The sequence below is a fragment of the Megascapheus bottae genome, chromosome X, assembly GCF_031878675.1.
Source record: "Megascapheus bottae isolate mThoBot1 chromosome X, mThoBot2.hap1, whole genome shotgun sequence".
NCBI lineage: Eukaryota > Metazoa > Chordata > Mammalia > Rodentia > Geomyidae > Megascapheus > Megascapheus bottae.
Genome location: NC_143547.1, coordinates 42,906,944 through 42,929,439, shown reverse-complemented (window position 1 = coordinate 42,929,439; position 22,496 = coordinate 42,906,944). Strand labels below are relative to the sequence as shown.

Sequence of the window (22,496 nt, the reverse complement as noted above, 5' to 3'; positions counted from 1 at the left end):
TGTGCTGACTTCCTCAATTTCCGGGCCAGCCCTCCTCCACCCCCATGTGGGCTGAGAGAGAGTTGCCCTCAGCACAGGCCTCTGTCCCCACCCGCCCCACCGCAGCCTGTCCTGTTTGAGAGGGACAGAAAGACCCCAGGAATGCTCTCCCTTGGTGCAGCCTCCTGTTCTTGGCCTGTCCTTGGGAAAGGAGTGGCCCCTTTCCAACAAGCCTGGGGTCCTGCCACTGCTTGGTTAATAATTGAGCCACATAATAACCACTTTAGAAAGTCACCTCTAGGGGATGACCATTAACTAAGCTCCTTGTCCACCCCAAGCCTTAAAGGAACCCCATCCTAAACTCTTACCTTTTCCCCCAGGAAGACATTGACTCGGGAACTTCTGGGGCCAATTAAAATTCTGCTCCTTTGTCCTTAACTTTGGCAAACAGAAGTGGTTATTCACATGCTTAAAGGATACCATGCCTGGATTGCATTGTAAAGCACAGGGGAATTGAATTAAAAGGGAATGGGGGGGGGGCACGGGAGTTTGGCCTAGTGGTGGAGTGCTTGCCTGTCATGCATGAAGACCTGGGTTTGATTCCTTGGTACCACATACATAGAAAAAAAGCTAGAAGTGGTGGTATGGCTCAAGTGGTAGAGCTCTAGCCTTGAGAAACTCCAAGGACAGTGCTCAGGCCCAGAGCTCATGCCCAGGACTGTCAAAAAAAAGGGACTGGGAAGCCTGGTGCCTCACACCTATAATCCTAGCTATTCAGGAAGCTGAGATCTGAGGATCAGAATTCTAAAGCCAGCTTGACTGAAAAGTCCATGATATTCTTACCTCCAATATACTGCTCAAAACAAAAAAAAGCCAGAAGTAGTGCTGTGGTTCAAGTCGTAGAGCAGTAGCCTTGAGCAAGAGAAGTTTATGGACAGCCCCCAGGCCCTGAGTTCAAGACTTACAACTGGCAAAGGGGGAGGGAGACTGGGATAAATAATGGGATGAGAGGACTTTTATGTATTAGAACCAGAATGAGATGGGGGTGTCTGCTCCCAATTTGAAAGTCCAAAAGAAGAAATTGAGGGAAGGAGTGACATTGTACAAAAAGAAATGTACTCTTTAAATCACCTTTATAATAACAACTGCAAGGGTCCATGATCAAAGGAACGGGCCTGACACAAAAGCGGGCTACGGGGTCCTTATACAACATAAACTTATTTTTTTTTATAATTTTTTATTGTACTTAGTAAAAGGGTTACATGATATTTGCCAGATAGAAGGTGCATTAATTCACATACATTGATACCCTTTCACATGTCTTGGTACCCATCACCCTCCCCCACAACACAAACTTTTAAAAAGAAAAAGTTTAAAAGAGAAAGGAGTGACCTTAATCAAGATGCAATCTTCTCATAAATTAATAGTGACTTGAAACAGTTTTGTACAGCTACTTAAAGATAAATAATAAAAATAAAATAAAATAAAAAATACAATTCAAAATATTGACTAAAAATAAAGCAAGTCTAAAAGAGCAAGAAATACTCACAATGTAAGTCTGTGGTTACTGGAGATGGTGTGAAATAGTGTGAGTGTGTAAGTGTGTAGGGTTAGAGTTGGGATCTGGGTATCTTCATACCAGGCTACAGAGCAAAGGGTTGGGAGGAGGAGCCTTGAGGCTGAGGATCACCACAGCAGAGGAGGAAGCTTTTCTCAGAGATCCTGTATCAAGACAAGCAGTGGGAGTTAGGAAGGATCAGACCAGAACGCAGGCCCAATTTAGAAAGCTCCAGACCACAAGCAGTTTTCTGTAGTTTCAGTGGGAAGAGAAGGAAACATGTAGTGAATCCTGTGGGCCAATACAGTCAGGGAAGTTGACATCTGCTTCTGCCCTTCTCTGAGTGACTTTGGAGAACACCATTACATTCTCTAGGCATCCATATTCCTGTCTTTAAAGTAAGTGGGACCGGTTGGCTTGGACTCTGGCCTTTTCAGATTTTCTTCCAGCAGTTCGGATATGCACTCCACTCAAAACCTTTTCCTCCTCCACAAGGCAATGGAGGCATGACTTCAAATTCAGCCAGGCCCAATTATTGAATATTCTAAGTGACCTGACACAGTTCAGGGTAACTGGAACTTGCACTGCCACAAGGATTTCCCTTGGGCATTGGTTTTTGTGCTGTTTGCTTACTAGCCCCTCCCCATGTTTGCATCTATCCCAGGTGGCCACCCTTTGACCCATTCAGCCATAAGTTAATGAGTGACCTGTTTTCTCTGGGTAGTACCAACCCAAGGTGCTCCTGGGATCCTAGGACTCTGTGGGAATCAGGAAGGGACTGGTCAGCGCCAGACCAATTTGTTTGTTCCCACAATGCCCCTAGAGGCAGACACACAATAGAGTTCAGAGGAGAAAGGCCTTTAGAGGACAGCAGGTCTAAGACTCCTGAGGCCGGAGTCCATGTCCCCCCGTCCCACCTGTTCATCCACCTTCAAAGGTAGGGGGAGGGATGTTTCCAGCTGTTGCTTTCATCTGTAGGATGGCTGAAAGTTGTATCTCTTGTCTCCTCTTGCCTTCTAATCCTGGGTCAAAAATCTGCCCCTCAGGATCACCTAGAACCATTCTCTATGCTTGATCCTTAGAAGTCTTAGGACAGAACTCAAGTCCCCCTATATCTTCTCTAGGCCAAATATTTTCCACTCCTCTGAGAATTCCTCTTAGACCTGGAACATCCCACCTCCCCAGCCTCATCACTGTCCCTATGTCTGCTATTGCTTCTAGCCCTCGTTCATTTATTTATTTTCTTTTTTCTTGTTTTTACAAAGATAATGTACAGTTACAGTTACATATATCAGGTAATGAGTGCATTTATTTTCGGATAATGTCATCCTTTCCCTTGCTCTCTTCCAGTTTTTTTCTCCTGTCCCTACCCACAAGTTGTATAGCTGACTTTCAGCATAATGTCTACTGAGTACCACTGCTGCATTTGTTCATCCTTTGTCCCTCCATTTTGCTTCTGGCCCAGAATCGTAAGTTCATGCACTTACGATTGTCAGTTCTCTGATTTGTTTGCTGTTTAGGTCTAGCCATTTCCCACTATCAGGGAGCTCTTGCAAAGTAAGGCCTTCCGTTTTCTCTGCCTACTTCCTTGGCAGAGGACAAGGCCTGTCATGAGCTTAAGTGCTCACCTTGATGAGCTGAATGCCATGTCCTATATGGGGGATTCCAGCATACGCTGCTATTCTGTCTCTTGCCTTGTCTCTGGAGCTGATGGGGGTGGAGAGAAGGGGATATTTTAGGGAGCACTGAAGCTGGAAATGAGTGTGAACCATACCCACAGTGAGGCCTAAAAGAGTGAATCAGATTGGGAGGAACACCAACTCAGTCATTCCTTCCCCCATTGGCTGATGGCAGTGACACCAATAATGGCCACTGGCCTCTCCATTTCTTTTCTTTTCTTTCTTTTGTTTTTACCAGTTCTGGGGCTTGAACTCAGGACCTAGGCACTGTCTTTGAGCTTTCTCAAAACTAGCACTCCAACCACTTGAGCCACAGCACCACTTCAAGCTTTTTCTGTGTATGTGGTACACAGGAATTGAACCTAGGGCTTCATGCATGCTAGGCAAGCACTCTACCACTAGGTAACACTCCATGCCCATCCCTCCCTTATTTAATTTGCATTGTACTCCCATGGTTCCACTCTTCTCAGAGCAACTCAGTAAAGTAGACAGTGTGATCCTGAGTGTTAGCCTTGATGATCCCTAGCTAAAGCACAAGGAAAGGACAGCAACAGTGTCTGGTGAGGGAAGATTTTGAACCCTGGCAGATGGGGCTGACCCCACAGTTTCCCCACCACAGAGAAACCTCTGTTCAGTCTGTAACTATGCTCCAGTGACAGAGAGACCAATCTCCAAGGGAGGTGGCCCAGGATTTCCTACCCCTTCTATGGGGCAGGAAAGGACTGGCCTAAGGTGTGAGATAGTCAGGTACCGGTGGTCTGAAGCTCTCTACCTCAGGTTGAGATCAAGAGGTCAGGTAGGGGCATGAATGGGAAGCTATTGTAGGAGGAGCTTGGCCAAACATCTGGTGTGAGTAGTCTCTACCCACCCTAGCAGGGTCTTGTCAGTGGGAAAAACAAAGGGAAAAATGTAAGGGAAAGGCTAGTGTTACATTGGAGCAGAAATAAAGCCCACCCGGAAATGTGTAGTACGTTCTGGGCGCCCTGGGAACTTTGGTAGACATAGCCAGAGAGACTTGACTTCTCTGAGTCTTCATTTTGTTAGCTATGAAATGGAGACACATACCTGCCTACCTCATGCGTTTTGTTGAATATTCAGTCCAAGAATAGCAGTTCATTTCCCATTATTACTGTGGTTTAGTCACTTTGCATGGGAAATCTGTCTGGGTACTAGGTCATTTCAGATACTAGCTCATCCAGAAAAATTCTTCTAGAACTACGAAGAAGACCACTGGTTCAGGGCTTTGTACTCTGGCCATCTTTAGAAGCATTTGGGGGCACTGTGTCAGGTTGTAGTAATGAGGAGAGCACTGAAAATAATAGTGAACTCTTTGGGTTCCTTCATATTTTAGCTGTCCCTGTGACAGTACGGCGGGTACACTTGTCATCTTCCTTAGCTTACGTAAAAAAGGAACTGAGTAAGAAGAGAGGCAAGGAAGAACATACTCAAGGTCACATGGCTAAGGAATGATAGCATGGAAGTCAGGACCCAGGCAGTCTGACTCTGCCTTCTATATATTTTTGCCAGTCCTGGGGATTGAACTCAGGACCTGAGCACTGGCCTTGGGCTTTCTCAAAGCTAGTGCTCTACCACTTGAGCCACAGTACCACGTCTGGCTTTTTCTATGTATGTGGTAAGGGGGAATCAAACCCGGGTCTTCATGCGTGATAGGCAAGCACTCAACCACTAGGCCAAACTCCAGGCCCAGGCTGGCCATGCCCTCTAGATGCCCAGGCCACAGTCAAGGGCAAAGAGTTGGATCTTCTTCCCAGGTTTTTGTTTACTCACTCTGACCCCTCCCACCTTCAAGGTTGGCAGGTGGGAGGAGGGCAAGCACAAAAAGAGTGGGTGCTGATGCTCTAAATTAGAGCCTCATTTGGGGTGGGGGAAGTGTGTGCAGGAGGTACATGGGGGTGGTTTTGGCATTGGCAACAGAACTGCCTGATTAGCACCTTCCAGCAGCAAGAGAAGGGGGAGCAGTGTGCTGGGTGGCATCAGGGAAGAAGAGACATTTTAATGTGCTGTCTTGACAACCGGGTTGCATTATTTAGAAGATGTGGGTGGGTAGGGGCAGGCAGGAGGCTGGCTGGATTAACACTTGTGATCCCTTTAGCTCCTGTAGTCCCTGCTTGAATTGGGTATGTGTGGGTGGAGGAGTCGTCCAGAAGATCTAGCCCTCCCTTCAATGTTCCCATCTCAGGCTCCTTGGGGGCTGCAAGCTTCCTTCCTCAGGCTGTTCCAGCTGCCAGCTCCTTTAGTTTGGTGCTCCTGCTATGTTATCTGGTCTCCACAACAAGCTTCAGGGGATGCTTCAAAGGACTGTCTACCTTAGCCTCTGCCTTCTCTTAGAAGAATGGGTCAGGCAGTATTTTTGGCGAAGTACTCTAAAAGGTCTCATCTTTGTTGTCCTGCCAGACAACATGCCAGCACCCAGCATAAGATCTGGTACCAAGGAGATTCTTAGGTACTAACCAATGAATGGGCAGTGGTTTTACATGGAAGAGCAGAAGGAGTTGGGTAGCCACCAGCAGGAGGAGGAGATCAGGATTTTCTCTTTTTTTCCAGTCCTGGGATTGAATTTAGGGCCTGAGCACTGTCCTTGGACTTTCTCAAGGCTAGAGCTCTACCACTTGAACCACAGCCCCACTTCTGGCTTTTTTCTATGTATGTGGTACTGGGGAATCAGACTCTGGCCTTCATGCATGCTAGGCAAGCACTCTACCACTAGGCCGAACTCCCAGCCCCTGGGATCTGGCATTTAAACAGGCCCTAGCTGTACCCCGTAGTCTCAGTTTCCCCATTTGCACAATACGCATTGCCTACTTTGGTTAGGGTTGTTGCAGGGGCTAAATGGCATATGAAATGATTCTTTCTCCACTGATAGGAAGTTACTTCACCCCATAGGTGGTTTTTGTGTGTTTTACTGTTGGGTGCTAGTCTAGGCAATTTCTCCTTATTTCATGAGGACAATTCTAACTTGGTTTGTAAATACTTTGGAGCTAGAATTCATAGATTTGCACCTTGGCCCACTACTTCTTACCTACTAATTTTAGGCAAGTTACTCCATATCTATAGGGCTCAGTTTCCTCATCTGTAAAATAGAGCACAAACTTCACTAGGTAGTTGTGAACATTAAAAAAGAAAATACCTGGGACTTGGGCCTGGAGTGTGCCCTAATGGTAGAGTACTTGCCTAGCATGCATGAAGCCCTGGGCTCAATTCCTGTGTACCACATACACAGAAAAAGCTGGAAGTGATGCTATGGCTCAGGTGGTAGTGTGCTAGCCTTGAAAAAGCACAAGGGCAGTGTTCAGGCTCTAAGTTCAATTGTTAGGCCTGCAAAAAAAATACCTGGGACATAATAATGACTTAGTACATTTGGGCTATTATTATCTCATTTTATTCTCACAAAAACGTCCTGTTGCTGGGCACCAGAGGCTCACTTCTATAATGCTAGTTGCTGTGGAAGATGAGATCTAAAGATTAGGGTTCTAAGCCAGCTTGGGCAGGAAAAACAGTGAGTCTCTTTATCTCCAGTTAACCATAGAAAATGTAGCTTTGGCTCAAGTGGTAGAGTATTAGCTTTGAGCAAAAAAGCTTAGGGACTGAGTTCAAGCCTCAGGACTGATAAAAACAAACAAAAAGCCAATTATTGATATTGCCATTATATTCCTGTTTTACATAGAGAAGTTAAGTAACTTGCCTAATATGTGTAAAATGCTTGGCTCAGGATCTGACACAAGATCTGTTATAGTCTGTTAGTAATTGTTATTACTAATTGCATTTATTTTCGTACATATTGTTATAAATGAGCAGCCGGTTATAGCCAAGACAGAACTGAGCTAGTTTTCCTGCTTGTAGGTTTTACATAACTTGTAGGTCACATAGCTGGTGGCCCCACCATGGCCTTAGCAGCCATATTGTCACTACTGCTCCCTGCAGTGTGTCCAGCATCTCAGCTATCCCTCTGGCTGCCTACGGGGTTCAGGGGAGGGGATGTGTCTGTGGGCTTCATGAGGAGACCACTTCTCTGGGGGCCATTTCCTTTCTGTCGGAGACAATTTTCTCTGGATCTCAGGGTGGGGCCAGGCTCCTTCAAGGCATTTCCTGCCTGGGAGTTTATATTTGGCTTCAGCAAAAGGAAAGGGAAGTAGGCAAAGGCGGAGGGGGGGGGGGAACGACGACACACAGAGGTGGTGACACAGGGTCAAAACATGTGATTACCAAGATTTTTCAGGCCAAGAATGGGAAGCAGGAGATAGTATCTGCCTCATCTCCCACATGAACTTCAATGTGCATGCTTAAGCTTGCATGGCAGCACAAACTGCTCCTTTAGGTCACAATGCTTCCACTCTCAGGCAGAGTTCAATTTTTTAATTTTTCAATTTTTTTGCTTTTCCATCTGGTCCTTGATTCTTGGCTCTTTGGTTTCTGTCCTGGGGCAAGGGTTCCCTGCCCCACCCACCACTGCTGCCACGCCCTCCCCCCCTTCCCCCACCTCCCCGTCCCCAACCTCTGCAGCTGCTCTGGGTCGAAGGTGTATGCTGGATTCTGTGTCTCCTGCCTGCATCTGTGATAATAGCATGATATGAGTCACCAGAGGGCCTGCATACTGTTCAACTGGAAGCAGGGCATGTGTGTATGTGTGTGTATGCACGTGCATGTGCATGTGCATGTGCTTGCACTCCCCAGTACTAAGGTTTGAATTCAGGCCTAGTTGCTGTCCCTTAGCTTTTTCCACTCAAGGTGGCGCTCTACCACTTGAGTCACAGCTTCTTTATTTTTTTAAATGGAAATAAGAGTCTCACAGACATTTTAGCTGGGGCTGGCTTTGAACCATGATCCTTAGATCTCAGCTTCCTAAGTAGTAGGATTATAGGTGTGAGCCAATGGTGTCTGGTTGGATTTCTTGTCTGTGTGTTGCTCTTGCTGCAGTGGGGACACCAAGACCAATAGGACCCAGTGCAGTGGAGCTCCCAGTTATGTAGGGGAGACAGATTCATATGCCTCTGAGAAAATCCTACCAGCTGAGGCAACTGAATGGATCTGAGGCTGTTCTGTAAGGAATGGGTGAGAATATGAGGGAGTCCACATGGATTGGGTGTTTGACCTACACAATGAACTATCAATTGTAGTTTGAGGTGAACTATCAATTGGAGTTTGAAGCATCAAGTCAAACTGGGTTTACAATGTGTGACTTGCAGGTAAATTAGAAAGCAGCCTGAGGTCTGCCCTAGGCTGGGGCAAGTGAGGACCCTAGTAGGTTGCAGAGTCAGATGGTTCTCAAGCACAGTGGGGTGTGGGAAACCTCCTCAGCTATTTGGTGGAAAAATTGTTAAAGCTGGTGACTACATACATGCCTGTGAGGAGAGAAGACATGGTACCTTGAAGCCTAGTTGTTGTTGTTATTAGGTAAGGAACATCAGGAGATCTGCTTTGGGAGGGAAGATATTGTTTTGGTTTGGTTTCCTGAAGCAGACCTTCTTTTGAGTCTCCCAAAGGGGAACATGAAGGAAGCATCCTTTACTGACTCAGCCATTGCCACTAATACCATGCTTCATCTTGGGCTCCAGCTTGGGGAATGTCTGCTCAAAGTTGGGAAATTAAGGCTTAGAAGTAGTAGCCTGTCTAAAGTTACACTCAAGTTGTTATGGGATATATGATCAGAAAGTAATTGTCCTGAATTTCACTCTGAATATCTGGACCCATCCCTCAGTGGAGAGCAGTTACTGCTGATCTAATATCTGCTCCAGACCAGTTTTTTGCTATTTGTTTTTGTTGGTGGCTGGACTTGAACTCTTAGACCTGGGTGCTGTGTCTGAGCTCTTTAGCTCAAGGCTAGTGCTTTACCACTTTGAGCCATAGTGCTACTTTGGTTTTCTGGTGGTTAATTGGAGATGAAAGTGTCACAGATTTTCATGCCTGGGTTGGCTTTACCATGATCATCAGATCTCAGCCTCCTGAGTAGCTGAGAACCACCAGTGTCCGGCTCCATACCAGTTTACCTGGCATGTCTTACCTGCAGGCTGGAGAATGGAGGTGGTGGAATACAGTACATGGCTTATTTAAACTAACCTTTCTTTATCACCATGACCTTACTGGAGCACCTGAGACTGGGTTGGGGGCAGGAGCCCTACGGGGCAAGAAAGAGAGCTAATGGAGAGCAACTGCAACAGAGCAGGTGGCAGCTTTGACCTTCACTGTCCCAGGGAAGCCCTGAGCTGGGCAGGAATGTCAGCTGTCTGCTTTGGCCCTGCTGTGTTAATTGCTAGCCTAGGAGACCACAGGCTGTGTTCCTGCTCTGGACCCAGATTTCTCAAGTACCACCAGTGGGCCAGGGATCTGTTTGAACTTGAAGGCCTTTGGGACTTCCCACCTCATCCCTTGTATTGCTGCCTTCAAGACTCAGCCCATAGCAGCAGAGAGGGGATGGGAGCTACAGGGGGATAGGTTCTTATGTAATTGCTTCACTCATAACAACTCTAAACAGAACTAACTTCTTTATGGCAAATTTATACAAGCAAGGATACTTGATTGTTACCTCCCATCTCCTGCCCTGAATATCCTCACGGTGGGTTGCCAGCTTGAGGTATATGAGGTCTCCAGGAAGGTGGAGCCTGAATTTCATATTCTCATACTTCAGACCACCACCCCAGTCTGAATGACCAAAAATGTCTCCAGACTTTGCTGAATGTCTCCTGGGGAGAAATTATCCCTGATGGGAGCTCTTTTATAGAGATTTCAAGTTTGTTGTTGTGGCTAGGTGTAGGCATAAAGTATTTAGGAAAGAGCTGAGTTAGAGGGTATATCTGCCACATGGGTAGAACTGCTGTCAGCCTGTAAAAACATAACTTAAGCTTTTATTACCACACAGTCCCATAGGACCCTCTTAGGCTGTTTGCTTTGGTGGTATGTCATTTGTGGCAGGGAGATTCCAAAAGTGTTGCTCACATAGACCCAGGAGCTTGGCATCCAGTTGTAGTTCCGGCTGAGACTGAGGCTGGCATCTGAACAGGTGCAACAGGGCCCCAAGTTCTGCCCTGTGACCTAACAAGCCAGAGGCCAGCCAGCATCTAGCACTGCCAAGCTAGGCCGGCTGAAATACAGCAGCCCTTGCCACAGTGCCCCTCTGGCAAGGTTTGGAATGTGGGATGAGAGCTATTTTGGTCTTGCCTCTCTTTTCTCCCTGCGCCTACCTCTCCTGCCAGAATTGAGCTAGAGTGGCAATTCCATCTAAGAGTGGCAGGAGCAGAGAGAGGCGGTAAGTAGACCAGATCTCCTATTGGGTAGGTATTATAGCCCCCCACACAATGTCCATGCCATGGTTAGGATAGGAAGTCTCAGCAGTCCTGAATTCCTGATGGCTCTCAATGAACGAACCCTTCTCTTTTGCCACTCCCTTTTGCCAAAGAGGTGGCAAAAACCAGTCAGTCACCTGCCATAGCATCTCTGCCAAGGCTGTTGCCAATATAGAGGGCACTGCTTCAAAAATTGAAAAGGAACATCATCTCTGAGGGATTCAGCGTCGTGCCGGGATGAAAGGCTGGGTGTGCAGGCTTCTTTTGGCCTAGCCTACCTTTATGGGAGGATGGGAGGAGCTGGGAAATAAGATTCTGTGATACAGGCTTTTTCTCCAAGGTAGTACATCTCCTTGAGAAGGTTCACTCTCTAGGGCTGGGAAGTGGACAAAGGAAATGGTTTGGGACCAACTAAAGTTATCTATGGAAGCTTTTCTCCAGGACTAGCATTTCCCAGAATCAGTAGATGGATTTATAGTAGTAGGCTGCCCCACTGCTTGTCTCCCAGCCTTGTGTTAGGCTCCCAATGTGGCCTCAGAGAGCCTGCCCTGGTTATCACATACACAGTGAAATATTGGGTATTGGGTCGTGTGTGTGTGTGTGTGTGTGTGTGTGTGTGTGTGTGTGTGTGTGTGTGTGTGCGCATGTGTGTGTATGTGTGTGTGTTCCTTCACTGGAGGTAGGAAAGACCAACTCTGGTGGTGAGGGCCAAAGATGCCTTTGCAAAAAGGAAGCTAAATGAGTATGGTAGAGGAATCTAATGTATTTGGTGAAAGTTGCCTAACAGAACTAGTCAGCTAGTGGTTTGAAAGAAAATCCTTGACAAAATCTCACAGAGCTTCCTTTCCCCCATCATATGCATTTGCATTTATGTTTATTGTTCTCTAGTGATTTTGGTAGGCCTGAGTCTACCTCTGCCTAGAATCTCTCCAGGGTCCTCTACCAGGGTTGTTTAGCTAGTTGTGACTGTTAGGGTGCTGGATTTCTATTTTTTTCCTGCACTTTCTAATCACCTGGAGAATGCTCAGACACCAAGAAACAAAGGAAAGCTAACCTCAGACATTCTAATTTAATTAGAATAGGTAAGGCCAAAGAACTGACTTGCATTTCTCAAAGCTCCCTAGGAGCTTTTGTGAAGCCAAAGCTGAGGGTAAGGGAGAAATGGAATACTAAGCACAGGAGCAGTAAGTAACTAGCTGGGCACCAGTGGCTCATGCCTGTAATGATAAGCTACTCAGGAGGCTGAGAAATGAGGACTATGTTTGAAGCCAGCCAGAGCAGAAAAGTCCATGAGACTCATCTCCAATTAACCAGCAAATATTCAGAAAGGGAGATATGGCTTAAGTACTGGAGTGCCAGCCTTGAGTGAAAAAGCTGAGAGTCAGTGTCCAGGCCCTGAGTTCAAGCCCCAGTACACACACACACACACACACACACACACACACACACACACACACACACCACACAATACAACACAAAATACAAACACACCAGTAACAAGATATTTTACTTGGGTTCTGATATTACCCATCCACTTCTTGCTTTAGCTCTAATGTCTTACCTGGTACCTAGGCCTGAGCTTGACTTGGCTTGGGAAGGTGTGGGCAGGACCAGGGATCTGGTCACTGAGTGACCACAAAACCCCAAGGATTCAAGTTGCCCAGTAGTGGTGTGGGGAGAGAGGTGCCCTGCTCACAATGGAGTTGGTGACATTGGCTGAGCAAGGCCTTATTTCCTGTAATCTGCTTGCTTATTTATTGCCTTTTCTCTTCCCCCTAGCTGTCTTTTCTCATCTCTTTATTTTTTATTATTATCTTTAGGTAGCTGTACAAAGAAGTTGCCATTAAATCTGTTTATTAATGCAATTTATCTTAATCAATGTTACTCCTTTCAACATTCCCACTCAACCTACCCCTACCCAACTCTCATTTCTTTATAATCAGCACATGTTCTGAATACACCTTAGACAAAATTCAACTAGTCTTAATCCTCTCTGATGTCAACTTGTATATTCCATGTTTGAAACCAGTAAAGCCATGGCTACCACTGATAGCAGGAGGAGCGTCCCCTGTATATTTATGGAAATCATAGTTTAGAGAAAAAGAAGAAAGTTGCCTATGCAACGTATGCAGCAAGCAGGGATTGGATTGACTGGAAGCTTTTCCCAACTGAGCTTTTCCCAATATCCTTCATTGGATATTATTGCTTTTTCCCAGCAGGAGATATTGCAGCCTCTTTCTTGGGTATATAAACCCTACTTTCATTCAGAGGCCATTTGTCAAGAATAGAAGTCCTGCATTTCCTTCTCAGCCAAGAAAAACTACCTCTGTGCAGAGAGCTATCTATCCCTTAGCTTTTCTGCCCAAGGCTAGCACTCTATCACTTGAGTCACACCTCTACTTCCGGCTTTTGTTTTTGGTAGTTAATTGGAAATAAAAGGTTTTCCTGATCCACCTGGCTAGAATTGTGGCTCTTAGATTTCAGTCTCCTGAGTAGCTAGCATTACAACGTGAGTCACCAGTGCCCAACAGCAATCCTTCTGACACTCTTTCCTTGTAGGATATTTGTGACTATGGCTGTGTAGCTTGATTTGTTTCTGGAACTTTCTAGTACTCGGGCTCCTGATTCTTAGGGTTCCAATGAGCTGGACTCCTCCCCAGGGAGTCTGGCTTCAATCTCAATGGGGCTCAGTTTGTGGCAGCGGACTGTAATTTCTTACCTATCCTGGCACATTACTCCAGCTTTAGCCAGAACACTGCCTACAGAGGGTAGCCACTGAAACTGCTGGCTGGCATGCCTTGGAATCTGCACATCTGGACACAGGTTAGGGCCAGCAGCCACAGGCATTCCTACCTTACGCTAGCCTCAGCCTGCCCAGTGTCATCTGGTGTCATTCTCCCTGTTGGATATAGAAGCCATTCCTTAGTCGGAGCCGCCTGGACTCCAGCCTCAGGTGAAATGACTCTGCTGTAGATGGGGGTTGGGGGTCATATCTGGCTCAGCCTGAGCAGGCTGGGACAGGTTAGTGGGGAAAGAAGGAAAGAAAGCCAAGTACCTTAATCACTAAGACATATGTCCCTGATAGTTCCATCCGGGAGGGAGCCTCAGGGCCTTCTACCCCTTTATGAGATGGTGCATTGTCTGTTAAGAGCCACTGCCCCTGACATCCTGTTCAGCAATAGCCTTTTACATTCTCTAGATTCCTGTTAGGGAGAGCTGCTGGACAATTCAATCCAGAGCCTTGCTTCAGACTCCTTAGTTCTTTTGTCTTGGAGCAATTGCAGTCCCATTGAAAATTCTCCTTCCCTGAGGTATTTGACTCTAATTGTGAGAGAGGTGTGGGTGCAGACCTTGCCCAGACCCAGAAGGGAATGCTAGCTGGGCTACTTTCTTTGGTTTACCGTCTACTTTTCCTTCCTTCCTTCCTTCCTTCCTTCCTTCCTTCCTTCCTTCCTTCCTTCCCTCTTTCCTCCCTTCCTTGCTTTCTCCCCCCCACTCTTTCTGGCTCTCTTTTTCTTGTGTGTTTAGGGTATTAGAGCTTGAGCTTAGGGTCAGCACTGTCCTTTAGCTTTCTCAAGACTAGTGCCCTACCACTTGAGCCACAGCTCCACTTCCAGCTTTTTGACAGTTAATTAGAGCTAAAACTCTCACAACCATTTTTGTCCATGCTAGCCTCAAGCCTTGATCCTCAAATCTAAGCTTCCGGAATTGCTAAAATTATAAGCATGGGTCACTAGCAGCTTACACTTTTTTCTGTTGGACCAGAATCTACCTGGGATTCTGAAAGGAAGACTGTAAATGAGTGCTTGGTACTGTGTACCAAAGACTTCTTTCCACCAGTTGTTCATTTAATGTTCTCTGTAGATATAAGAATGGGATGCCATAACCCCCATTTTATAGAATAAATGGAAGCATTGAGTTCAGCTGGTCCCTAGTCAAACCAATGACTGACAGCATTAGGAATTGAACTCAGGCTTATGACTCAACCAACCAGAAGGAGCAGAAAACCGGAGCAGAAAACCAATATAGAGTGTTGAGTTAGTTCCTTTGAGTCTAAACCCCTTGCTTAACTAGAGAGCAGGTAGCATAGTGTGGTGGAAAGGAGCAGTGAGCATGGAATTAAAAGGTCAGGCTTGTAGTCTCCCCCATGACACTTAACCCTGAGTGACCTTGGGAAAGTCCCTTGGACCTCAATATACCTCATACTATAGTTTTAGAAATCACATATTAGAGAGCCCTGCCACAAACTATCTGGGAAGGGAACTCTGGACACTGATATTTTTAAAAATACACCTAGCTGATTCTAATGTGCATCTAGAAGTGAGAATCCTTAATCTTTCACTATGTTACTTAGACAAGCTTGTCTTAAAAAATATTGTTATTAAGTGTACATTGTGAATAAGTAGGTATGGGGTGTGTAATATCTTGAATTTTGCAGTGGGGTGTGTGTGTGTGTGTGTGTGTGTGTGTGTGTGTGTGTGTGTGTGTGTGTGTGTGTTGGAGCTTGAACTGGAGGCCAGGTGCTGTCCCTAAGCTTTTGTTCTCAAACCTAGCTTTACCACTTGAGCCACAGCTCCACTTCTGGCCATTTTTACTGGTTAGTTAAGAGTCTGATGGACTTTTGAGCTGTGATCCTCAGATCTTAGCCTCCGAAGAGCTACGATTACAGGCATGAGCCACTGGTACCTGGCTGGTTTCTACATTTCTAACAAATACCCAGGTGATACTGAAACTGCTAGTTTGAGAGTATGCTTTGAGTAACAAGGTGCTGGAGGGATCTAGGTAGGAGTGAGCAAACACAGAACCCCTCTAAGGAAGCTCTTCCCCTTCCAGCCAACACCAGTCAGGCCACTACCTAGCAGTGATGGAGCATGCCAACAGTCTGTCACTCTCCTTTGGTACTGTGGCTTGGGGCAGTGGTGCAGATGTGTGAGTTTTAGGATTTAATTGGGATCTCCTCTGTCTGGCTGAGGAAGGGAGGAAGGCTGGGGGTGCTTCCCTGCCTCGATTCAGACTGAGGACTGCAGTGAGATTTACATGCTATGCTCCTGGCATACTTAACTTGTGACCCTTTAGGAGTGTCTTATTTGTTTCTATACCCACATCTGGAAATTCTGATCTGGTTCATCATTCAGCAGCTTCCTTTTATCTGAATGACAAGAAAGCAGAGCCAGCTGCCAAGAGGAGCACTGAGATCCGGGAAGTGTCTTCTGGGGCTGTAACAGGGATAGAGCATAAGGAAGTGGTTGTTGCAGCCAACTCAGCTATCCTAGCAGCAAAACCACATGCTTCAAATCCTCCCTCTGCTGGTGTGCCCTACAGTCCCTTCCCTTTCCTATTGGTCTCAAGTATCCAAATGGCCTGGAGAAGTGGATCCTTTACCAGTCCAGCATTGCCCCCTGCCAACCAAGCTGAGGTACTGCTAGCATGGCTCTGCCAGAAGTCCTGCTGTGAGGGGAAATGTGCATATGCACTTGCTTGCTTAGGCCCACAGAGAAACAGCCAAGGAGGGAGAAAGGCATATATAGAGATACAGGCACCTACAGGTATGTATGTGTGCATGATCCCACACCAATCCTCAAAAGTCATGGTCATGATCAAACTTGTCCTGATGCTTGCACTCATGGAATTGCACTGATGTTCATCTCCATACTATGTTTGTCACCAAAGCCTGTCAGAGCTCCAGGCAGTTCCAGAACCTTCTCTTTTCTTCCATCCAGTCTTCACCTATGCTGATTAGGGTTTTTGACTGCCTCTTCCCTCTGTTGTCAACTTGCTTAGGATCTTTGAGATCCTGGTGTGTGTGTGTGTGTGTGTGTGTGTGTGTGTGTGTGTGTGTGTGTGTGTGTGTGTGTGTTTCTGTGTTGTGCATGCACACGTGTGCCTGTACATGCACTTGAGCTCAGGGATTCATGCTTTCACTCAGATTTTGATTCAACCGTGTACTCTGCCACTTGAGCCACAACCCAATTTCTTACTTTTTCCTGGTTAACCGGAGATAAGAATCTCATGGAAGCTGGGCATGGTGGTCATGCCTGTAAATCCTAGCTACTCAGGAGGCTGAGATCTGAGGATCACAGTTCAAAGCCAGCCTGGGCACTAAAGTCTGTGTGATTCTTATTTCCAATTAAGCACTAAGAAAATGGAAGTGGCGCTGTGGCTCAAGGGGTAGGGTGGTAGCCTTGAGCTGAAGAGCTCAGGTACAGTGCCCAGGCCCAGAGTTCAAGCCCCAGGACTGACCAAAAAAAAAGTCTCATGGATTTGTCTGTCTCAGCTGGCTTTGAACCTTGATCCTCATATCTCAGCCCTCTGAGTAAGTAAGATTATATGCATGAGCCACAACTACGCCTCTGGGATGGTGTTTTAAGACTCTTCTGTCTCTTGTTCCTGGCTACCAGGATCTTCTAGATTTCCTTGTGTACAAGCACTGAGAAGAGAAAGCTATTCTCATCTTGTTCCCGTATACCAGTCTCCTTGAAGTTCTGGTTAGTAGCGCTGTTACCTAACTAAGGAAATGGACGAATTGTTGAGAGCAAGACTCCATGGGGGCCAGGAGTTTGGCCTATTGGTAGAGTGCTTGCGTAGCATGCACGAAGACCCGGGTTTGATTCCTCAGTACCACATGCGTAGAAAAAAAGCTGGAAGTGGTGCTGAGGCTCAAGTGGTAGAGCTCTAGCCTTGAGAAAGTCCAAGGACAGTGCTCAGGCCCTGAGCTCAAGTCCAGGACTGGCAAAAAAATGGACTCCATGGCTAGGACAGCTTTGCTAAAGTCAGAGCCTTCCTCCGCCAGCCTGGCCATGTCAGGGTGTGTGGCCTCAGTCCCCAAAATCCTTTGCACCACCAGCATGGGAGCAATAGCTTCCCGGGCAGTCTCAGCTTTGCTGCTGCGATTCAGCCCACCATGGTGGTCAAGAGGGCCCCCTCTAGCTTCAGTCTGACTGCACATGTCCACTGAAGCTGGCAGAGGCCATCAGTTGGGTGCCAGACACCCTCAGAGCAGAGCAGGGAGGCTGACCCAGCTCTTACCCTGTAACATGCCCCAAGCCAGCAGCTGTGTTAGCACAATGTTTAGCACTGGATTGTACCACAAATAGGCTGAGCCACTGAGGAGAGCTGGGGTTGTCCTGGGAAGCCCCTGTGGAAGGAGGACTGGAATTTGAGTGGTTGGGAAGAAGAACACATGGGAAACTATTGTCAGATGAGCAGGGAGACTTCTCTGTTTTGTTCCCTGAGATCCAATAGGGTCTCACTGTGTAACCAAGGCTGGCCTTGAATTCCCAGTCCTCCTATGTCAGTCACCTGAGTGCTGGAATTACAGGTGTTCTACCACTACACCTGGTTTGAGTCACTTTCTTTGAGCCTATTTGTACAGCTATTAGAATGGAGAAATGGAAGATTTTGTGATTGTGTGCATGTTAAATAAGATGAGGCTAGTAGCAGTCTACAGGATGTTAGGTGGGATGAGAAAGGGAATAATAGATACTGCTGAACATTTCATGTCTCCTAGCTGGTCTAGGATGTTCTGCCTGGAGCCATGGAAGGGGTAACTCCCCTGAGTAAGGCTGGGGCTGGAGGCCACAACTGTGTCTTCTTATGGCAGTAATCCTCCTTGACCCAAGGTGATTCTGGGAGTTGTTGCTGGTGTCAGGTTCTGTTCTGGGGCAATGGGGCAGGTGGAGGACTTTGGGACAGGCAGAGAATGAGGCTCAAGAAAAGGTCAGTACAAAGAGTAGGGTTCAGGGCATAGAAGGGGTCCTATCTGGCCCAAATGTCCTGCACCCTCTCTTGCCATCTCTGGATGGCCAGAACTAGGCACACTTGCCTTCTGGAGGTGAAGGAAATATCCAGTACCCTCGCTAACCCTATTTTTCTGTCTGTTTTTTTCCCCTCTCATTCTGTTTTAGAAGCTGAGGCCAAGAAAGCATGTGACTGGCTCCGAGCAACAGGATTTCCTCAGTATGCTCAGCTTTTTGAAGGTACGGCCTCTGTGTTGAATATGTTCCCTTATTTCAAAACTTCTTTATCTTGCAACTTTTTGTCTATAAAATGGACAAATCACATCCCCTCTCCAGCCACGGGAGAAGCTGCTATGTGTTCTGAACACAGTGCTCAAATTTACTCAGGGCCATTATCCTGAACTTGAAATTCCTCTGTCCTACATCGTCATCACTGCTGGGTTGTTCTCATCAGCTCCCATAATCCCTGATGAGGGCCATGCTTTAAAGGACCTTGCTAGGGGTTGGAGGCATTGCTCAGTTGATAGAGGGCTAACCAATGAGCAAAAGCACTAGGTACCTAGTTCAAGCCCTGGTCTCTGACAAAGAAAGAAAGAAAGAAAGAGAGAGAGAGAAAGGAGAGAAGAGAGAGGGAGAAAGAACAGAGAAAGAGAGAGGGAGGGAGGGAAGTAGAAGGAAGGAAGAAAAAAGACAAAGAAAAAAGGAAGGAAGGTAAAAAGAAAGAAAGAAAAGGAAGGAAGGAAAAAGAAAAGAAAAAAGGAAGGAAGGAAGGAAAAAGAAAAGAAAGAAAAAGAAGGAAGAAAGAAAGAAAGAAAGAAAAAAAGAAAAAACAGAGAACTTGTCTTGCCTGGGTCATTGCTTTGTGCCACATCTGAGCTACAATGTGAAATGATATCCCTGGGATAAGGCACCACTCTTTGCACATGGTGATGGCCTTATTTCTCTTTTTCTTCATGTCTCTTGCGTCTTTGATCTTCTGTTCTTGTTAGAATCCTTTGTATTTGCTATTTCCTATTCTTCTCTTCTTCACACAACCCCTTGTTCTCTGGGCTTCACCTCTCCCTCACCTGATCAAGTTGTGTGCCGGCCCAATATTGGAGCTTGAACTCCGGGCCTAATCACTGTTCCTTAGCTTTTTCACTTAAGGCTGGTACTCTACAACTTGAACCATAACTCTACTTTTGGTAGTTAATTGGAGATGTAAATTTCATAGACTTTCCTGCTCTGGCTGGCTTCGAACTGTGATTCTCAAATCTCAGCCCCCTGAGTAGCTAGGATTACAGGTGTGAACCACTTGTGTCTGGTTTCCTGTTATCCTCTTATTTCACTTCATAGTTGCATTCAGTGTAAGCCCCCTTCCTTCCTTGGGATTGTGCAACTCTCATCCTGCAGGCTGCCTCTCTGGCTGCTGCTCTGTCTCCTTAGCTGACTCACCTTCCTCTGCAGGCCTTCTATTCTCTCAACATTTCTTTCCCATGAGATTCTTATCCAGACTTAATTTCCAAGCTCTCCATCATCTATTCAATTAAATATCTGCTTAGATGTCTGGCAGATGTAGGTGAGATTTAACAGGTATAAAATGGATCCATTGGCACCACCAATTATTTTCAGGATACTACCATCCACCCACTTGCTCAAGATTTATATTGAGAAGTTTTCCTTAATACCTTTCTCCCTTTGGCTCCCTTACCTCACCCTCTACTCAGCATTCTGAATAACTAGGATTTCAAATGTGAGCAACCAGTGCCTCGTTGGCTCCAATTTTTCCCACTTCCATTGCCACATCTACTCTCACCCAACATGACCACTCACTGGGACTAGTGCACCAGCCTCCTTCCTGACAGCTGGACTTTTGTTTTTGTTCTTGTGTACTTTCACCTGTCCACCTCAGCAAGAGGGGCTTGACTATGTGAACTCTCTGCTCCACTAAGTGAAAGAAGCATATGTCAGAATCCTGCCTGATGAGACTGCAGATCCATTTGCCTTCCACTTATGTCTGATTACTCCTGCTCACTGTGATCCATGCTTCTTTCTTCTTGCTCTCTTCCTGTCTTCCCTTCCTTGGAGCTTATTTTTTATTGGTCGAGAGGCTTAAACTCTGGGCCTGGGTGCTGTCCCTTTGCTCTTCATCTCAAGGCTGCCGCCCTACCCCTTGATCCGCATCATCACTTCTGGTTTTTTGGTGGTTAAATGGAGACAAGAGTCTCACAAACTTTAGTGCCTGGAGCTTTGACACTAGTATTATTTCTTACAAATTCTCTCCTCCTCTTGCTCCTTCTCCTCTAACTCTTCCTTTGCTCCTACTGGGCTTACTCCTCCTTTTTTATTCTCATTCTCTCTCTTGCTCACTCTAAATTCTATGCATGACCAACATCCCAGTGCTCAAGACTCAGAAATCATCTCTTCAGCAGGATCTCTTTATCCTGTTACCCTGGCTCATGTTTTTATGGTTTCCTGCATGGTTTACTATCTGTTTCCTATGGGACTATAAAGTCCTTGAAGTTAGGGACCATTTTTGTTCACTACTGTCTGTCTGGCAGGAAGTATATCACTAATAGTTGAATGAGTAAATGAGTGTGGGCTTTTTTTTAACTAGTAAGAAAGAGTTATGGGTCTTGTCAAGTTCTCACCTCCTCTCTTCCTACTCTTTATTACCTCCCTGCCCTAAGTCCCAGGGAGAGGGCCTTACTGCTCTGGACATCAGAGGAAGGGAGATATTCTTTGGTTATGTGCAGTCTTTTCAGTCTTTGCTCCCTCCCTTACTCCCCAGTGCACCTTGGGCTAGGGTGGAGACTCCCTTTCTAAGCATCCAGGACTCAGATGACAGAAAAGAACCCAAGTTATCAGGCAGCTAAGGTCTCAGGCCTGCTGTCTCTCATAGACCCACCTGACAAATGTTTTTTGGTCCATCATCAACCCTCTTAGCTTCTCTTTGCTTTTCCTCCAGCTCCCAGGCTGTAACTCTCCAAATCTCCTCTGTATTTGACAGCTTTCCACCACTGAGACAAAATACGTGAGATCAACAAATTGGCTTTGGGCCTGTGGTGAGGCAGATCTTCATAGCAGAAGTACAGGGAAGAGGGGCATTGCCCACATTGTGGGTTCTATAAGGGCATGTGTCCAGCAACCCAACTTTCTTTCAGTGGGCTCACTTCCTAACAGTACCAAACCTTTTTAGCGGAGTCACTTCAACTCCAGACTCCAACATTCCTCCTATTTTTTCCCTTCTATTACTCACTTCTCTTTTTCCTTAACCTCTCTGTTGCTAGTACCAAGGCTTGAATTCTGAACCTCGCACTTGCTCAGCTTGCTTGCTCACGGTTGGTGTTCTTCTACTTGAGCCGCACTTTTTGTTGGTTAATTGGAGATGGAATCTCATAAAATTTTCTGCCCAGACTGGTTTCCAAGTGCGATTGTCTAGGTCTTAGCCTTCTAAGTAGCTAGGATAACAGGTCTGAGTCACCAGTGCCCAGTTTGGGGCTGAATAACTTTTTTTTATTACCAGTACTGAGACTTGAACTCATGGCTTTGGCACTGCCCCTTGCTTAGCCTTTTTGCTTAAGGCTGGCAATCTACCATATGAACCACATCTCATTTCTGGCTTTAAAAAATTATGATTCACTTTATTGTTATTATAAAGATGATATACAGAAGGATTACAATTACAAGAATCAGCTAATGAGTACATTTCCTTTCGTATAGCATCTTCCCTTCCCCCATTCTCTCCTAGTCCATTTCTCTTGATTGCACTGAGTTGTAAGCTCACCTTTATCAGCATCATTTCTAGCCTTTTACAGCTTTTTAATTGGAGATAAGAGTTTCATAGTCTTTCCTGCCTGGGCTGGCTTCCAATCATGTTCCTTAGATCTCAGCCTCCTCAGTAGCTTGGGTAGCAGGAATAAGCTACTGGTGCTCAATTTGGGCCTCAGTTTCTGATTTCCTATCAGAAAATTCACCTTTACTTTTCTTTGCCACACAGAAGGTGCATTTCCTTTGGATATCAGCTCTGTAAAGAAGAACCACGGTTTTCTGGAGAAGGACTCTCTGGAGGCCCTGTGCAGGTAAGGGTTGACAGCTAGAGGGGGTAGCTAAATTGTCCAGGTTGGACTCTCTTGTATAACCAAGTAACCCTTCTTCTTCACTGACAGAAGAGAGGAACACTATTAATAATGCTCATCTTGAGCCAAGAGTGTGGCCTAGTGGTAAAGTGCTTGCCTAGCATGCATGAAGCTCTGGGTTTGATTCC

General features: G+C 46.1%; 1 protein-coding gene across 1 annotated transcript in view; it reads left to right on the top strand.

Moving 5' to 3' along the window:
- Positions 1-22,496, top strand: part of Stard8 (StAR related lipid transfer domain containing 8) — a 41,426-nt gene that overhangs the window by 5,661 nt on the left and 13,269 nt on the right. The window contains exons 2-3 of the mRNA XM_090326866.1: positions 18,419-18,490; positions 22,230-22,311. The gene's annotated coding sequence lies outside the window, so the exon portion shown is untranslated. The remainder of the gene's footprint in view (positions 1-18,418; positions 18,491-22,229; positions 22,312-22,496) is intronic.